This window comes from Lolium rigidum, chromosome 1 (assembly GCF_022539505.1).
Source record: "Lolium rigidum isolate FL_2022 chromosome 1, APGP_CSIRO_Lrig_0.1, whole genome shotgun sequence".
NCBI classification, from domain to species: domain Eukaryota; kingdom Viridiplantae; phylum Streptophyta; class Magnoliopsida; order Poales; family Poaceae; genus Lolium; species Lolium rigidum.
This window is the reverse complement of record NC_061508.1, coordinates 262,125,383-262,145,705: the sequence shown is the minus strand read 5'-3', so window position 1 is coordinate 262,145,705 and position 20,323 is coordinate 262,125,383.

The window sequence follows — 20,323 nt, the reverse complement described above, 5'->3', positions numbered from 1 at the left end:
CTATGGCCTCTACTTCTTCTCCCCCTCGTGAGGATCCCTCCTCAGAGGAACCGTCGATTAGGCAACGACAAGGGGCCACGAGGTGCAAATGGCACCAGGTTACGCGGTCCAAGTTCCTAGCCGCGCCACCTGGGTCCGTTCGCACCTCGGACATTGTTTCAGCCCCCTTTTACCCTAGACGCTTCGTTTCATCGAAAAACCTAAGCCATATTTTTACCGAGATTTATTGAGGCGGCGGCAGAGGCGAAAGTCCTCTCCTACTCTGAGAGATGGAAGATCCTGCTGCACCGGTGCCTCCGATGAAGGAGAAAGCGACACCATCGACATCCCCACTCCTCCTTGGCTTGGGAGGAGGCATCTCCATCAACATCTCTACCAGCACCATCATCACCATCACTATCTACAAGATCGACGTCATCCCCCTCATAGTTTGTGTTGAATTGAACCCCAGATATTGTTTTTAGTGTTGTTGCATGTTAGTGATTGGTACTTTGTCATTATTTGGTTGGGAGATTATATATTCAGATTGTGTTGGAACCATTATGCTTCTAGTCCATATTATGTTCCCGAGGGCATAGGATGATCTGTCTATGATTCTATATGATGTGCAGTCAGTATTTGGTCAAGTTTTGTATCTTTTATGTTGTTCTATGATGGTGTTATGCGAGCATCGACTGCATATTACTTCACCTATATGGGCTCATAGGGCTGCACTTTGATGTAATGCAGTAGTGTTGGAGGGGTCGGAATGACATAAATCGTCTTCCAACACTATGAGTTGCATTAGAGGGGTTTATATCGGGGACCCTAAATCTTATTGCTATGATGGGACATTTATGTCTTAATGATTCCTTTATGCACATGAAAATGTACCTAGGACCGTTCATAATGGGTGTATTTGCACATGCTTATGGCTGCACCTAACAAGGCTCCACCCCTAATTGAATAAAGGCTGACAAAATATTTACCATGTTGTTTAGAACTCAGATGCTAGTGAATCAATGCCGCTCTCTCGGGAACTTATGTCTCATATAAGCGAACACACACACACACTTGAGCTTGTCGTCTTGCTGCATAGAGGATTGGGCTTTTCTCTCATTGAGAGCATTTACTTAATTATTTGCTATTTACTTTCCACACTTTAGTTTTATTGCAAACTATATACCCAAAACAAAACAAAAATGTTACTTTATTATTATTGCTTTCTTGTTATTTTGCTAATCAATACCTTCAACTCCTCGTGAGTTTCACAATCTTTCTTTATTGAAAAGTACTACAATTGATCTCCTGCACTTGAGAGCCATCACTAGCATAGAACAATCTATGAGAAACTCATGAGTGCAACTATATTCTCTCATAAAGCACTCAAATCGGCGCTTGTGAGGACCTCTAGATGTATGCCTCAATCAACATGTAAAGTTCCACTAGTATAGAACTCTGAAGCACACCTATACAAGCAATCAAACTAGCACTAGTGCTAATGAGAATATATGTAGTGGCCATCCCCAACATTGAAAAACGCGACCCACTTGAAGAATTCGGAAGCGCATGCATTAGCTTGAAGCAAAAGAACCTATATGGCCTTGAAGAATCCCATTTGTTGTTCCTCACGGATAGAACAAGACCGCAATCAACAAAGATCGCTAGACGCATAATCCTCTTGAAGAAAAAGTAATTACCGTCTTGTAGTCTATCCGCTCTGAAGATGAAGAGGAAGACAACAATCAAAAAACTAAGGTGTATTCATGAGTGCAAATTGCATAGTATTTTTCTTTAACTTTTTGCATAAGTAGTAATATGATTTTGGAATTTTATTGCGCCTTTTTACTTGTTTCATCAGGATCCCAGAAACCAAGAGTTTAATGAACAAATCAAGTAAAGAGGTCATTTATGGGCACAAATATGATTATTGGAAGCAGTAAATACCTTCTAAACATTTACTCACGCATTTGGGGGTCGAGCCAAAGGAAAAAAACACAAAGAGACGATATCACAGACTTCAACAACATGTGGTACGGTCATCAAACCCTTTCATCATGTGCGATCAGATCAGAGATCTGAGTTAGGTAGCCGCCACAAAACAAAGAAACCTTACCTCTAGAAGGGATCTAGAGAGGGAACTCGTGGAGGGAATCTATCGCCGGCATATTGCTTGGATCTTGGAGGTCTCGGAATCACCTTCATCATCACCACCATCACCATTGACATATGTTTTCATCTCGTTGTAATTCTAAACTCTAGTAAGGATTTGCACGTGTACTTGTTTGATCCCGTGTACTCCATTTCTATAATCATGGTGATGTTGGTTGCCTCCATGTATGAGTATTTTCATTTGTTCTTGGGGAGAGGAGAAACAATAGCTATATATTATGAAGTGTAATAATGATTATGGTGTCTTCATTTGTAACATGTTGAAAGGATCGTATAGCACTGATACGTCCCAAACGTATCTATAATTTCTTATGTTCCATGCTACTTTTATGATGATACTCACATGTTTTATACATATTATATGTCATATTTATGCATTTTCCGGCACTAACCTATTGACGAGATGCCGAAGAGGCGACTTGTCTGTTTCGTTGTTTTTGGTTTCGGAAATCCTAGTAAGGAAATATTCTCGGAATTGGACGAAATCAACGCCAGGGGCCTATTTTTCCACGAAGCTTCCAGAAGACCGGAGGGGAGACGAAGTGGGGCCACGGGGCGCCACCACACTAGGGCGGCGCGGCCTAGAGGGGGCCCGCGCGGCCCTAGCGTGTGGGGCCCCCGTGACTCTCCCGACTCCGCCCTTCCGCCTACTTAAAGCCTCCGTCGCGAAACCCCTAGTACCGAGAGCCACGATACGGAAAACCTTCCAGAGACGTCGCCGCCGCCAATCCCATCTCGGGGGATTCGAGAGATCGCCTCCGGCACCTCGCCGGAGAGGGGAATCATCTCCCGGAGGTCTCTTCATCGCCATGATCGCCTCCGGATCGATGTGTGAGTAGTTCACCCCTGGACTATGGGTCCATAGCAGTAGCTAGATGGTCGTCTTCTCCCCATTGTGCTATCATGTTAGATCTTGTGAGCTGCCTATCATGATCAAGATCATCTATTTGTAATCCTTCATGTTGTGTTTGTTGGGATCCGATGAATATTGAATACTATGTCAAGTTGATTATCAATCTATCATATATGTTATTTATGTTCTTGCATGCTCTCCGTTGCTAGTAGAGGCTCTGGCCAAGTTGATACTTGTGACTCCAAGAGGGAGTATTTATGCTCGATAGTGGGTTCATGCCTCCATTAAATCCGGGACGAGTGACGAAAAGTTCTAAGGTTGTGGATGTGCTTGTTGCCACTAGGGATAAAACATCGATGCGTTGTCTAAGGATATTTGTGTTGATTACATTACGCACCATACTTAATGCAATTGTCCGTTGTTTACAACTTAATACCGGAAGGGGTTCGGATGATAACCTCGAAGGTGGACTTTTTAGGCATAGATGCATGTCTGGATAGCGGTCTATGTACTTTGTCGTAATGCCCCGATTAAATCTCATAGTACTCATCATGATATATGTATGTGCATTGTTATGCCTTCTTTATTTGTCAATTGCCCAACCGTAATTTGTTCACCCAACATCTCGTTGTCTTATGGGAGAGACACCGCTAGTGATCTCGTGGACCCCGGTCCTATTCTTTACATCTCAAATACAAGCCGCTGCAATTGTTCTTTACTTGTTCTTCGCAAACAAACATCATCATCCACACTATACATCTAATCCTTTGTTTACAGCAAGCCGGTGAGATTGACAACCTCGCCGTTACGTTGGGGCAAAGTTCCGTGATTGTGTTGTGCATGTTCCACGTTGGCGCCGGAATCCCTGGTGTTGCGCCGCACTACACTCCTCCGCCATCAACCTTCAACGTGCTTCTTGGCTCCTACTGGTTCGATAACCTTGGTTTCTTACTGAGGGAAAACTTGTTGCTGTGCGCATCATACCTTCCTCTTGGGGTTCCCAACGGACGTGTTAACTACGCGCAATCAAGCACCTAGAGGGGAGGTGAATAGGTGCTTAATCAAATTTTAATTCTTTTTCCAATTTAGGCTTGACACAAAGGTAAATTCTCTAGATATGCAACTATGTGAATTTACCTATATGACAAGATGCAAGCAAGCAATACACGATACAAGATACACATAGTAAAGTGCGTTAAAGGATAGAAGTAACCAAGGTGAAGCACATGGACAGATAAGGGTATGATTCCCGTAGTTCCTTCCTTGTCAAGGGAAGTACGTCTACGTTGGAGGGGTGTGGTGCCACGAAGGCCTATCAACGCCACAAAGGCCTCACCTATTCTCCGGTGAGCACCACCACAAAGGCCTAGCTCACGCTCCACTAAGCGGTTGCCTTGAATGTCGCAACCCAGCACCTTTACACAAATCTTGTGTCACGCGTCGACAACCGAATTGGAGGCTCCCAAGATGCAACCACGAAGATGTACACAAAGATTAGCTTCGAGGTTACCTCACACTAGGGTTTCCAAGAAACACTAGCACAAGAGTCCCTCAAGTGAATGAGGGGGAAATGAAAATTTCTTTGGTGAAGTAGTAGATCGGGGTCTTCTCCTTCGATTCGCTAAAGATCAAGTGCTTTGGGTGATTGAGGAAGGAGATCAAGTGACTCTTGTGGCTCAACTATGAGGAATGCTTCTTTTGTGGATGAGCAACCTTCTCCATTTGGGAATAAGGCTATTTATATGAGTAGCCACTCAGATCTGACAGTTGTGCACATTTTCTTGTAAAACCGGAAGTAGCTCCTACTCAGCGGCTGGAAGTACCGGCCAGATTGATGTACATCAACACACATAAAACTGATACTTGTGTTGACATCAAACACACAAAACCCACTTAGGGCAGGAAATGTTCTTTCACATGTGATGTGTTTTTATTCAACGATGTTGTGTGAAGTTGACTACACAATAATTTCCCCCTTGGGGGCGTTGGAGGAAATCATCGTTGTAAGTATTGGTTGTTCGAAGGCGGAAGTGAGAGAGTTCCATCACATTGCATCGACTATTGTCAGATCCTAGAACTATATTTGTAACCATGGGGAGACCCTTAATCACTTGTGAACTCCCGCGACATGCTAATATAGAAGGACCGACGGTGGTTATCGAAAACCCACAAGTGTGGGGGATCAATTGTAATACCTTTCAAATAGAAAAGGTGGTCAAACCCACGAGGAGAAAAATGTATTGGTTAGCAAATTCAACAAGGTAAACAATGCAAGATGCAAGGATTCTATTTTCTGGTTGATAGTTTGTGGTTGATAAATAACACGTAAAGTAAAATGCTAGAGTAAATTCTTTTTTTATAAAAATCACAATCCTCTCTCAGCAAGAGGAAAATCTTAGACGTGTTCTTATATGAGACAAGCTTCCCCAAGGGCAATATAGACTTCATGGCATAAGTATTTCTACAACAGCATGGTAAGCATCCTATCAAGTTTTATTCTCATCGAACGGAGCCTCAAATAGATGAGCTGAAAGCGCGAGCAAACACACCCCTAATGATTGGTCCCTAAGCCATTTACATGTGCCAACTAGGAATGCTTTAAGATATAAATGTCCAAACATTGATTAAAGTTCTAAGGTCCTCGATCATATAAACCCCCCTAATGCATCTCTAAAGATTTAGACAAAGTTTCTATCATCTGTTGCCATCCATACTGCTTTTAATTACACTGAGGTGTGGCCCTACGAGCCCATATAGCTGAAGTAAAACACATTCAATGTTCGTATGTTAACATCATAGAACCACATAAAAGTACAACACTTCCCCAAATACTCATGATATACTATATATAAATCATAGAAAATCCAACTTATGCCCTTAAAACATGAGTAACTACTCAGAACGGTGAAACGTGGTGATGATCAGTGTCATATGGTATACAACACAATTTGAAAATTTAACTTCACCAGCAAATAACGACAAGTTCCTGATCACAAGCATGCACACAACACTAGAAACTTATTCCGGGTTCCGATCTATCACAAACTATGTGGGGGATGAAGTGGATCTTCGAGATGGATGGAGTCGGTGCTGATGTTGCGGATGATGGAGATGCTAATGGAGAGACCCCCCTCATGTATCCTAGGCACCTCCAGCCCATCGACAACCGCCATCAAGCCTAGATTGTTAGGCCCGAGGTACGCTATGGGGATCAAGTCTGCAAGCTCCGTTGGAGGTTCGATGTAGTACATCATGCAGGAACTGTCGGTCCTTCGATGTGCCAATGAATGTAAATGGCATGGTACTGATGACCATGTCCATGTCAGTGCGACCACCATGCTTTCCTTGGCATGCTTGTCCATGAAAATGCAGAGATCACCACGCCATGGTGTGGCCACCACTACATTGTCATTGTCATGCTTGTAAACACGGTCACGCTGGTCACAATGACATGGTCATGGACATTGCAAACCGTGGCATGGACTTGAAAAACAATGCTAGCATGGTAGTGACCGCGCGATGGCGTGGTGATCACCTCCTTGTCAGGCGGTGATCACCACACAGTCGCGCGGTCACTATCGTGCTAGCTGACAGTCCCTAGATCATCCACTATGACGGGGACATCTATTAGCACTTGAATTACTACTACATCAACATCAATCTAATTCAAATCAAAATACTACACTACAGGAATGGGAGAAGACGCCGACGGCCAAACTGTACGCCGACGGCTTTTTATCGGGGCCGTCGGCGTACGGCCTCGCCGGGGCAGCTCAGGAAGCCGACCGTCGGCGTACAAATACCGTCGGCGTAGAGGTGGCTACGCCGAGGGCAGCCGTCGGCGTCACCTTGGCCCTCGGCGTAGCACCGGCATCGCCTCCGGCCCGAGTCCGCGCCGTCGTCGCCCGCTCACGGCGTCAGTCAGACGCCGACGGCCACCCTCGGCATAGGGCATGGCCACCCTATGCCGACGGCCACCCTCGGCATATAGGTTTTTTTTTATTTTTTCCCTCTCTCATATTACTTTATAATATGTTTCTATTATTTATTTACTAGTATGAATTATGTAAAAATGGTTCTATTTTTTAAGAATTCGTAGATGCCATATGTAGGTCCCATGGGTGACGCTCTTCGCAGACGGGTCAACCGGAGCCACTAGGCCCAACATTTGCTATCGATGTACATATGGGTAGATCCGCGGGGTCCCCGCCCTACGGTTTCCCGAACCCTAACCCTAACTGTAACCCTAACTCTAACCCTAACTCTAACCCTAACCGTAACCCTAACTCTAGCCCTAACCCTAACCCTAGGGTTTCCACATACATTGCTAACTCTAACCCTAACCCTAACCCTAACTCTAACCCTAACCCTAGGGTTTCCACATACATTGCTAACTCTAACCCTAACCCTAACCCTAACTCTAACCCTAACCCTAGGGTTTCCACATACATTGCTAACCCTAACTATAACCCTAACAGATCACTTGGTAAAACCCTAACCCTAGGGGTCCCGCCCTAGGGTTTCCCAAGAAACAGCATCACCGGAGCGTCAGAATTGTTGGAAAACTTGTTTCTGCCCCTAACATACATGTACAAGTGTGATGTAAGGTTTGGCTAACCTTGGATGTACCCGGCGTTGACGATTTCCGCATAATGGGCTACCAGTTGGTAAAATCCAGGATCTGTATGTGGAAACCCCCGCCATGGCTCGAACGGAGCCTATTTTATGGTAAAGTATGCCCAACCTATGGTTTCCATGTACTCCTGGGACTACTCCCGGTGCCTCTCCGCCGACTTCTCCTGGGCGTGCTACCGGTCCTTCTCCAGGTGGTTCTTCTGCAGCTTCTACCGGAGCGCAACCCCGGGCTGCTCGTTTCGCCAACGATGTGGGCGGACACACCCCGCCCGGGTCCTTCCTCCGCTAGTCGGCACCGGGCTTCTTGCTTGCCATCATTTGCTACCTACTACTATGTATTGGATGACATGGCACTCTCCTCTTGTATGCTATTACATGCACCATGTATGCTACTATGTGGATTTCATGCTATTTATGTTAATTATGGATGAATTTGGCTGTATTTGTATGCTACTATGTGGATTTCATGCTATTTATGTGAATTATGGTGAATTTGGATGAATTTCGATGTATTTGGATGTATTGGACCTGCTGAACTGAATTTAGATGAATTGGAACCCAATTTAAATCGAAAAACCAAATGGTAGGGCATACGCCGAGGGCAATGCCGTCGGCATAGGGCCCTGGCATGACCATATGGTCGAGCCTATGCCGAGGGCATTGCCGTCGGCATAGGCCACCTCACCCGGCCGCACCTCGTCGCTCCACGTGGCCCGCATGGGCCATGCATATGCCGAGGGGGTTGCCCTCGGCGTAGCTCCTCGGCTACGGCCCGCCACGGCTGCGCCACGTCGCCTGCGGTGGCTCTCTATGCCGAGGGGATGCCCTCGGCGTATGGCATCGCGCCGTTAACGGCGACGGCACGCCGGCGAGCGTACGCCGACGGTGCGTACGCCGACGGCGAGCATGGTCCTCGGCGTAGGTGGTGTACGCCGACGGCCATGCCTACGCCGACGGTGGACACGTCCGTGCCGAGGGACCCGGACGCCGACGACGTACGCCGAGGGCTGCCGTCGGCGTAGCCTACGCCGAGGGCAAGGCATGGCTACGCCGAGGGCAGCCGGCCGTCGGCGTACCCGCCGATTCCTGTAGTGCTACTACGACTGCAAAGATTGACGGATCTGCTTGAAGCGTAGCCACGTGGCGGGTGGGGCGTCGAAAGTCCCCATCGGTAGCCCGGACGATTGAAACCTCGCAACCATCCTAGCCGCCCGAATGGGTATGTCCGATATAACATCGGCACCACGAGTAATTTAACACCGACACCATGAGTGATTTAATCGGCGCAGCTACGGTGCCGAGGCCGCCAGCTTCTAACTCATGGATCATCCGCGTTATCCTTGCGGCGGCGGAGGCGGCGAGGGTGCGACGCAGACATTGTCAGTTTAGATGGGACATGAGAGAAATGGCAGTGAGACAGAGTGGAGGGGCGATGACACTCAACTCGATTGCGTGCAAGGGAGTTATTGAGGTATCTCCCCGCTTCCCCCACGTATGTAACCATTGCACGCGTCGCTGCAAGTCAGGCTCCACGAAAACTACTAACTTGACAGTTTTTCTAGAGGCGCAGAACCGGAGGTGCCTACCGAACAGCCAATTTTCTCCTCGGAGGATCTGGGTAGAGGTAGTGCGGTCTAACAAATATGTCCATAACGATCGAAGCTTGCCTTTAGAATTGACTTGGGATGGCACATGCATTGCAGTGAAATCTCCTTGCGGTTAAGGACAAAATAAGAGGTTTGGTGGTTGGTGCAATGCACCTCTCAGCAAAGGAATGTTTAGTTGAACTGCTAGATTCGCTGCTGCACCATCATTTCACTCCACACATGGCCGTCCGTACATAAAGAAAAGTTCCCGCCTTTCCCCCGTCATCGCCCTGGTCGTTACTGGCCGCTCAATCGCTTTAATGCAGAAGCCTCTCCGTAGTGAGGCGTCGTGTTGACGTCGGTGGCGACGGCGGCGACAGGGACAGGGACAGCCGCCCTGAAAGCTCAACATCGCCCACAATAGAAGGGCTACGATTTTTTTCGATTATTCGTGGGAGGAAAGAGAGGCTCTGCAGACTGCAGTGCACGAGGAAGTCTGGGATAAGTCTAGGATACTAGGATGTAGGTGTTGAGTAGGTTAACAAAAGCCTCTTTGATTTAGAAGATTTTTGAACGACTTACATATTTCAGAATTAATTTGTTTATACGTTAGACGTATCATTTGTAAAGTTGCAAACTAATCCCTCTGTTTCTCAAAATAAGACATACTCCCTCCGTCCCAAAATGTAAGACGTCTAAGAATTAGTTAAAAGTCAACGTTTTTAAAGTTTGACCAAGTTTATACACAAAAATATGAACATTTACAATACTCAATCAATGGATTCACCAGAAAGTATATTTTCTTAATGTGTCCATTTGATATTGTAGATGTAAATATTTTTTCCTAAATATTTGGTCAAAGTTAGTAAAATTTTACTTTTGACTGATCCGTAGACGCCTTAAATTTTGGGATGGAGGCATCGGAGTATAAATTTTGCTTAAAGTAAAATAGTGTATAGATTGACCAAGTTTGTGAGAAAAACTATAAGCATCTACATTGTCAAATTAATATTATTAAATAGCGAATAAAATGTATTTTCATATTATGTCAATATTGTATCATAGTTGTCAATATTTTTTCTAGAATCTTGATGAAAGTTAACGCCGATTGACTTTCAGATAAAAACTTATGCCTTGTTTTATGAAATGGAAGGAGCATATGATTTTTTCCCCTTTCATCTACGCTAGATTTCACACAAAACTGGAACTGTAACAATACAAGTCAAGAAAAGGTGGGTTGTAACCTCTTGGTTTTGTTCGCTACCGTTGTATTTTCATCATGTAAATGAAGTGACAACTACTACTCAAATCGCGGTTTAATTAATTGCCATGGCTTTATCTAGATATACATGTATCTGGACACGTTTCAACATGTATCTAGACAAAACTGTGATAATTAATAAGAGAGACGCGAAACATTACGAGTTCCAAGACAGACGACATGCAATTGGATCTCGGCCTCCTGCTAGCGCCGCCGCTGATCGCCTCGTCTCTGTGGCCTTTGGTCCATGGAGGCGTGGTGGATCTCGGCCCTCATCAGTGGGAGGGCTCCACCCCCTATTTTGAGGGATTTGTTCTTCATTTTTAGGGTCAAGGTTTGTAGGGGTGGCGCTCAGGTGGTGGTGGCGGTGTCTCGTGCAATAAGGTCTCCCCGGCTTCAACCCCATCTCGGCGGCAACGTCAAGAGGCTTGTGGGAGTGGTGTGGTCTTCGAGGATTTCATCTAGTTGTGGAGATCTTCGGATCGTCAAGGAGCTTCATCGGCAGTTCTTCCTTCTTCTTTGTCTCTTGGATGGATGTGGTCTTTTTGATCCGTTCGGCGACTTCCCGTCCGCAACAAACAATGTCAGGCCGACTCAGGGAGGAGCGGCAGCGGCGGCGCGCCGTCGACACGGTCTGGAGGTTGAAGGTGAAGGGCTTCTCAAGGATCTCGTTGTAATTTTTATTTTTCTTATGGTGCTTTGTACTATTTGTTGTTTCTTTTAATGCAAATCTTATTAAAAATAAGCTGTGATAATTAATTTGGAACGAACTCTATCTTCATGTGGGAATAAATCCGCCAGACTACTACACTTGAGCACAAGGTATCCCCTCATTGGCGGAGCCGCTGCTAAACAAGGGTTCTAACTTCTAGGACAGCGCAACAAGCAAAATCTATGTAATTTTTGAACTTTGTACACCCATTCCACTGAATCTTGCTCCGCCAATGTTACCCATGCAGCGCAGGTTCGTTTGGATACCACATGTAACACTTTGGCCCACATTCAATATCACCATGCGCGCTCAAGGACCAGACCTATGCACACTAGTAGACTTGTTTGGTTGATTATAATTAGTTATAAGAGTAGTGCGCAATATTTAGGGCATCTCCAGCGGCGCGACGCATTTCGGTGTCCGCTAGCGTCCGTTTGCGTCGGTCGAAATGGTCGAAATCGACCGCGCGTCCGTTTGTGTCGGTGGCTCCAGCGGCATGACGTATTTTTTTGCCGAATCATTTTTTTAAACATGAAAACATAATTTACATAGTTTAAACATGAAAAAAACCCTAACGCCTACTGCTGCTCCGGTATCGCCCACGACCAGTTGCCATCCGGGGGAGTGTACGCCGGGCGCGCCGGTGGTGCTGGAGGTGGAGGCGCCCAGGGTTGCGGTTGTGGCGGCGGTGGAGGCGCCCAGGGCTGCGGCGCGGACGCGGAAACGCTGACCACCGTGCATGAGCCTCCCAGCGTGACGGGGAGCGGCACCCTCTTGCTGCCGCTGCCGGAGGCCTCGAAGTCGTTCTTCTTCCCCATGGCACTTCGGCGGTGGTGGTGCGAGTGGAGGTGTGAGCGAAGGAGGAACACGGCCGGTGGACTTTTAAGGGCGGCCGCACGCGGGATACAATGCCATTGAAGGCGGCGCAGAAGCCCAGCCGTTGCCCGCCAGTGCGCGCGCAGAACAGGCAGCCGCGCCATTGATGGCGAAGGCTGCGGCGCAAACGCGGAAGCGCTGACCGCCGAAGCGATGCCTTCGATGCATACTCGCTGCCATGCGGGCCCGGTGAGACGCGAGCGGATGGCCCGGTCACTTTGCGTCGCGCCGCTGGAGATGATGCGCACGCATTTTCGGTCAAGACGGACACAAACGGTCGCGCCGCTGGAGATGCCCTTACAATGTGATGTCCTATTGGTCCTCCATTTCACAACACGTCCATCATGCCGTCCCATGTCCCCTTCGAAATCATTATCGTGCAAACTCGTAGATCCTTCCCTGTCACATTTTCATACCATTGGACGCTAGCGGGGTCAAATCCGGGTAGATATGCAAGTGGGGTCCCATCCCACAATGTAGTTCATTTTGTGATATCTAATTCAAATTTTGATGTCGGGTTCGAAATAAAAAAATCACAAAATAAACTATAACTCGGGTTTTGGCAAGATCCCGTTTGACACCTTAAATCAGGGTCATAATTGCCCCGATCAAGCGTCCATCAAGCCATTAGGGTTAATATGGTGCTCTCCGCCTATGGGGTGCCATGTGTGACCTTCCGACTCCGTCCCAGCCAAGGTCCTTCCCTTCGCACGACCGCCACTCTCGTATACTTGAAACACTAGTTAAACCAGCCTACATCAAATCTCACTGATTCTGACTGTTCACTACTTCCTCTGCTCACTACTATTAGAGCATCTCCACGGGCGCGCCCCATAGCGGCCCCGATAGCGATTTGGGGGTCGGCGTGGTTTTTTGGGCTCGCACCGGTGCGTCCCAAACGGCGACGGCTAGTTTTCGAGCCCAATAGAATCGATGGCATCCCCGTGTCGGCCCCTTCGCGTAGGGCGCGAATCGGGCGCGCCGGCGCCTCGCGGCACGTCAGAAAACGAGCGTGGGCACCGCTTGACAACCAGACACACCGATTTCCCGCCTCCTACCCACGCCCGAGCCCACTCCCACCCCTCTAGATCGCCACCGTCGCCGTCGTCGCCGCACCCCCTGCTTGCAATAGACACTGCCGCCTGTCTAGGAACCGCCATCCATCGACACGGCCGCCACCCCCTCGACCGGCGGCCGCTGTTTCGCCCGAAACAGAGCTCGCCGCCACCGCGGCACAACCGCCCCACCCGCAAGGTGTTCGTCCGATTGCCTCGATGCACAACGACGACGAGATGATGGTGCAGTTGTTCACGGAGGAGCAGAACGCTGGGGCTGTCCGGTGGCAACAACAGCAGCTGATTCTGACGAGCCTGTTGCGTGTTCGCCAGCCTTTCTTTGTCGTGCCTCAGCGCGGCGGCTAAAAGCCAGGCAAGAGGAGGAACATCAACTGACATCGTCAAGACGGCGCAATGCTGGTTGACGCCGACTATTTCAACAATGACGCGACTCATTCGTCGAAGGAATTTCGGCGCCGGTTTGGAATGAAGGAGTTGTTCTTGAAGATTGTCTACGGCGTCAGGGAGTACGACAACTACTTCGTTGCCAAGCAAGATTGCACAGGTTTTGCCGAGCCGTCATAGCGGTGTTTTCTAAAGACTATTTGAGAGCACCAAGAGAAGATGATACAGCTCGGATCCTGTAAAAAAATGCAGCAAGAGGGTTTTTTGGAAATGCTCGGAAGCATTGACTGTATGAATTGGGGGCTGGAAGAATTGCTCTTTTGCTTGGCAGGGGATCTACAAGGGGCATACTGGTGAGTGTAGTGTCATTCTTGAGGCGGTGGCAGACCATGACCTTTAGATTTGGCATGCATTTTTTGGCATGGCAGGAACAAACAATGATATCAACGTGATTGTATGTGTGATTGTATGAATTATTGATATTTGTGTGATTGTATGAATTATTTATATTTATGTGATTGTATGATTTGTTTGGTCGTATGTGTCGGGGGGAAGACCCCGGGTAGGGCAATGGACGCGGAGCAGCCGGCTGGCCACTGGCCGGCTCGCGGCAAAGGCCGGCTGAGGAGCAGCCGGCTGGCGCCGTGGCCGGCTGGTCCGGAGCCGGCTGGCTCTAGGTCCTAGTCGGCCCGGCTACGGCCGCCAATGCCGTAGCTGGGCCGGCTTCTACAAGCCATATCCGACCGGGGGTCCAGTACCTCGACCGACTCGAGGCTGGCGAGTCTTGCACTGGAAGGAACCGGGTTGGTGATCCGGGTTCCCAAAGTCCACGCCGACTTCATCTTCCGTAAAGCGCGGGCACCGTGGAGCAATAGTGCCACGCGCCGGACAGAGCCATCATGGCTTACGACGCACCGTACGTGCTACGGTGGCCGACGGCGACGAGGACACTTCCTCTCCATACCGCTGACCAAGCGGCCCGGATGGGACAGGCCATGACGCCTCAACGGCTCCCGACGTCACCGCCTCGGGAAGGAGCGGAAGCCGAGCCGGCCAAGCCGGCTAGTAGACTATAGGGTCTTATATGTAAAGTGCCGGTGCCTATATAAGCCGCACTACCCCTCTCGTGCAGGGGACGATCGATCACTTATTGCTTTCACCTACCTACGCGCGCCGCCCCGTGAGAGAGACCTTCGTCTCCCATAGCCTCTCGGGGCCGGCCTGGACACGGCTCTAGGAGCACCATTGTACCGTGTGATTACCATATACACTCATAGCGGGAGTAGAGGTTTTACCTCCACCGGAGGGCCTCGAACCTCGGGTACGTCGCCGTGTCGCTCGTGCCCATACCCGCTCCGGATACCGCCGTGAGATCTCTCAGAGCCCCTTCGATTAGCCACCCTATGGCATATGCCGTGACGATACCCACGACATTTGGCGCCCACCGTGGGGCCTTCAGCATCCTCGGCCGGTGTCTTCATCCGGACGGGCCTCACCATCACCGCCGGCGAGCGAGTCGCTTCGAGGCTTGATCCGGAGATTCGGCTCCTCGACTGCGTCGGCGACAACGCCGGCTGCTTCGCCGACCGGCCCTTCCCAGCCGGCGGCCGCGTCATCTCCTTCGGCGGCCACGGCGTCTACGTCGCCACCGTTGCACCGCCGCGCTACCCGCGGCGGTGTTGCGCTCGCGCTAGCCCTCCTCCGCGAGCCGGCGGCAGCGCTCCCGCCAGCCCCGCCGTCGTGCAAGTCATGATGGGCGGCGAGGAAGTCACCAAGAACCCGCGCACCCGCGGCCCCAACTCTGGAGCGCGACGTTGACCCCAACGCCTCCGGCTCGGGCCCAAAGGCGCCACCACCACCGTCCCGGCCGGAGCAAGTCCGGGCAAGGCCGAGCACCCCGCTCACCACCGGCGCCGGCACGACGCCGCCGCCGTCGAGGCGGACCCGGAGCGCACCGCGTGCTCCTCCTCAGCGAGCCGAGGAGCTGGCTGCTGCTACGCGCCACGGTGGGACATCACCCAGCAGCGAGTACAACCACGCCCACGCGCCTCACCCCGGCGGCGACAACCCCGGTCGAGCCGGCCGGATCCGCCGCAGAGGCCGCGACCTAGGCGCCGAGATCGGCCGCGACGGCGCGGACGAGCCGGCTCCATCCATGGAGCTGCCCATCTACAACACCCCCGACAAGAACATGCTCGCGGCCGAAGCCGCCGCGGAAGAGCTGCACCGCCTCGAAGGCGAAGAGCTACGCCGCCAGGCTGCGCGGGTAGGCTGATTTGGTGAAGGCTGCCAGCAGGCGGTCGAAAGACCCAGTGCACGCCCGAGACCCTAGGGCTCCTCACGCTCGTGGTGCCGCGAGGGCAATGCCGGGGACACGGCCGAATCCGGCTCCCCGGCCCCAAGCCGGCGCAGCGACTCCCGCGCCACGCGCGCAACCCCGAGCCGGCAGGAGCCACCAGCCCGGCGGCGGCGGCAGCGCAGCCGGGCCCCACCAAGCGAGAACCGGGAGCAAGACTCGAGCCTCGACGCCCACATCGGCCGGCTCCGAGAAGCCGGCCCGGCGCTCGCCGGCCGACCCACTCCCGGCCGGGCCCGCGCATCGAGCGCCTGGCCGCCGCAGAGATCGCCTCGACCGGGCTGATCGAATCTCGCATCGCGGAAGAGGAGGCGCCGGCTTGCCCCAAGGTGCTTCGGGCCCCGCATCGCCAACGAGCCCGTGCTCGGCGGCTTTCGGCTCCCCGCGACACGCCCAAGTACGACGGCACCGCCAAGCCGGAGGACCGGCTGCTCGGACTACTCCACCGCAGCCGGCATCTCTCGGGCAACAAGCGCCGGGCCGTGCGCTACTCCCCCACTCATGCTGCTCGGCTCCGCCCGCACATGGCTCAACAACCTGCCGGCCCGGCGGCATAAACGGCTGGCTGGACTTCGAGGCCGCCTTCATCAGCAACTTCACCGGCACCTATCGCCGGCCGGGTCGCCCTCAACAGCTTGAGATGTGCAAGCAGGGCCCGGACGAGACGGACCGCGCGTACCTGACGCGCTGGTGCGAGATGCGCAACTCCTGCGAGGGCGTGCACGAGATGCAAGCCATCAGCTTCTTCATGGGAGGCTGCCGGCCCAACACCATGCTGTGGCACAAGCTACGCCGCAGCGAGCCCAAGACGATGGCCGCCTTGATGGCCATTGCCGACAAGTACGCGCTGCGGCCGAGGAAGCCGGCAAGGCGCCGGCCGACGTTTCGCCAGCCCCGAGCAAGACGGGACAACAACAAGCCGGCTGAGCACAAGCCGGCCGAGGGCGGCTCGCATGGCGAGTCGGCGGGACAACTACCGCGGCAAGCGTCACGGCGACCAGCCGGACCGCCGTGCGGTTCCGCCCATGTGGCGGCCGTGTCGGACAACGCGGCGGCGGCGGCCGCCGCCGAAGCAAACAGGACCGGCAATGGAAGCCGAAGTACACCTTCGAGCAGATGCTCGACTCGCCGTGCAAGTACCACAGCGGCAAGAACCCCTCCAACCACACCACCCGCGACCGCCACTTCATGAAGCGGGCCGACAAGCGGCGAACCCCTCCCCACTCCACCCCCGCCCCTCCAGGTGGCGGGCCGGGTGGTCAAGGCGGCGCGAGAACGCCAACCTCGAGCACCACGAGGCTAACCAAGTGCACCATGGCCGATATCCGGCCGAAGATGCTACCTACATCATCTTCACCTCCGAGCCCGAGGACAAGACGAGCCGACAGAGCCGTTCCCTCGAGGTCAACGCGGTCATACCGCCGGTCCCCCGCATGCCTAAACCGGTCGAGCAGGCCATCACTTTTGATCGCCGCGACACACCGGCTGTCCTGCCGAAGCCGGGCAGCTACGCCATGGTCCTCGACCCCACCATCGGCACGACTCGGCGCAGCCGTGCGATTTTCGCGCGTCCTCATCGACGGCGGCAGCAGCATCAACATCCTCTACCGCGACACCGCCCGCAAGCTGGGCATCCGGAGAGGCCGAGTTGCGCCCCACCCCCACCGTCTTCCACGGCATCGTGCCAGGCCACCGCTGCCGGCCCGATCGGCCGGATCACGCCGGAGGTGATGTTCGGGAAGCCGGACCACTTCCGCACCGAGAGAATCGAGTTCGAGGTGGTGGACCTCGTGAGTCCCTACCACGCGCTCCGGGCAGGCCGGCCCCGACCAAGTTCATGGCGGTGCCCCACTATGGGTACCCGAAGATGAAGCTGCCCGGCCCAAAGGGGGTCATCACCATAGCCGGCGACTATCGCCGATCCATGGAGCTCGCGCCACGCGAGCTCCAAGATGGCCCGCACGCCGGTCATCGCCACCGAGAAGCAGCTCATCCACGACGCCGTTGCCCTCGCCAAGGCCGCGCGGACGGACATGCCGGCTGGAGGCAACCCGGCTGGGACGACTCACTTCCGACCGGCCGACAACACCAAGAAGATCTCGCCTGGACCCGGCGCGGCCGTGGACAAGTACGTCACCATTGGTGCCGGCTTGAGCAAGAAATAGGAAAGCGAGCTCACCGGCTTCCTCCGTGAGAATCGGGACATCTTTGCATGGACTCCAAGAGACATGCCGGGTGTGCCGAGGGAGTTGGCTGAGCACCACCTCCACGTCCGGCCTGACGCCAAGCCGGTGAAGCAGCCTCTCAGGCGCTTCGCCGAAGAACAAAGGAAGGCCATCGGTGAAGAAATCGCCCGGCTCCTAGCTGCCGGCTTCATCATGGAAGTACTGCACCCGGACTGGTTGGCGAACCCGGTCCTGGTTTTGAAGAAGAACGGCTCCTGGCGCATGTGTATCGACTACACCAGCTCGAACAAGGCGTGCCCGAAGGACCCCTTCCCCTGCCGCGCATAGATCAAGTCATAGACTCGACTGCCGGCCGTGAACTCGTTGTATTTTCTAGATGCCTATTCGGGCTACCACCAGATTCCTTTGAATCCGGATGATCAAATAAAGACTTCGTTCATTACCCCGTACGGGGCTTATCGCTACACGACTATGCCATTCGGCTTGAAAAATGCAGGCGCCACCTACCAAAGGTGCATGCAAAAGTGTTTGCAGGGTCAAATCGGCAGAAATGTTCACGCATATGTGGATGATGTCATTGTAAAAACCAAGGAGATGCCTACCCTCCTTCATGACCTGAGAGAAACCTTCACCAATCTGCGAAGATTCCGGATGAAACTCAACCCGGCCAAGTGCACTTTCGGCGTGCCAGCCGGCCAACTCCTGGGCTACCTCGTCTCTCAGCGAGGAATCGAAGCCAACCCGGAGAAGATCAGTGCCATTGAGAAGATGGAGTTGCCGCAGTGCCTCAAGGACGTCCGTAAGTTTGTCGGCGGCTCGGCTTCCTTGAGCCGCTTCGTCGGCCCGGGCCGGGGAGAAGGCACCTTGCCCCATATCGGTTGATGAGGAAGGCGGACAAGTTCGTCTGGTCACCACAGGCGGATGAAGCCTTCCGTGACTTAAAGCGCGTGCTCTCAACCGCGCCAATCCTCGCAACGCCGGGTTCAATGGAGCCGATGCTGTTGTACATCGCAGCCACCAACCGAGTGGTTAGCGTTGTCCTGGTGGTGGAGCGCAAAGAAGCCGAAAACAGAGAGCAGGCTGGTCCGGCGCCCGGTCTACTACCTCAGCGAAGTGCTCTCCCGGTCGAAGCAAAACTACCCCCACTACTGTAAGGTCACCTACGGTGTCTACATGGCAGCCAAGAAGCTCAAGCATTACTTCCAAGAACATCCTATCCGGGTGGTTGCCACAGCGCCTCTGGCGGAAATCATCGGCAGCAAGGATGCCAACGGCCGGGTTGCCAAGTGGGCCCTGGAGCTAGCCGCTCACACCATCCTCTACGAGCCACGCGGTCGGCTCAGTAACGTGATCCGGTTTCCGACAGCCGGCTTCCGAACCAGCTACAGACCGCAACCCGGCTGTCCGGCTGGCGGGGGGTAAGGCCCAGGGAGCCGGCACGCGAAAAACGACTAAGGGAAAGAGTAAAAGCGAATTGACTTGCAAATTTTCATAAAGTGTCGGATTGCCGAATTCAGCTCGTTCGACTGAAATACTGTCGGCCTCCCTCAGCGGCCCGCTCTTGATCCGGCGACGGATCGCAAGTCGGACGTACGACCGGCAAGAGCACAGCCAAAGAGTGGGGCGGATAGGAAAAAGCGAACAAGTCGAAAGAAAGCAAGCCGGCACACAAATGATTAACAAACACATTAAAGTGTGCCTTAATAAAAGGATAATTATATTGTCTTACATATGCACCGGCATCCGGGGATTTAACGAATTGTCTTGGCAAAAGAACAACCGAAAAGCAGAAATCTAAGCCGGAGGGGCATCAGCGGAGCCGGCTGCCGGGTCGTCCTCGAGCACGTCCTCCGCCTCCTCATCGTCCATGTACTCTCCATCGGACGAGAGAAGGGTTCGGGTCCGCGACGAAGAGGGTCTTGTCGACGAACTCGGCGATGGTGCTGGCTCGAGCAAGGCGGGCGGCCTTGAGATCGGGCTGGAAGCTTGTCCTCCACGGCTGGCTCGCCGGAACTCAAGCTGCCCCGGGTCCACCTCGTTGTACCAAGAGAGGACGAAGGACAGCGCCATGTCGGCACCGGCGCGCGTGGCCGACTCCTTCCAGTCGAGGAAACGGTCCGGCGCCCGCTCCATCGCAGCGATGAGGCCAGAGATATCTTGCGGCGCCGCCTCTTCAGGCCACAGCATGGGAACCAGCTCTTCGGCCGCCTTCCGAAGTTCCCAGCCGAGCTTGGTGATGGGCTCGAT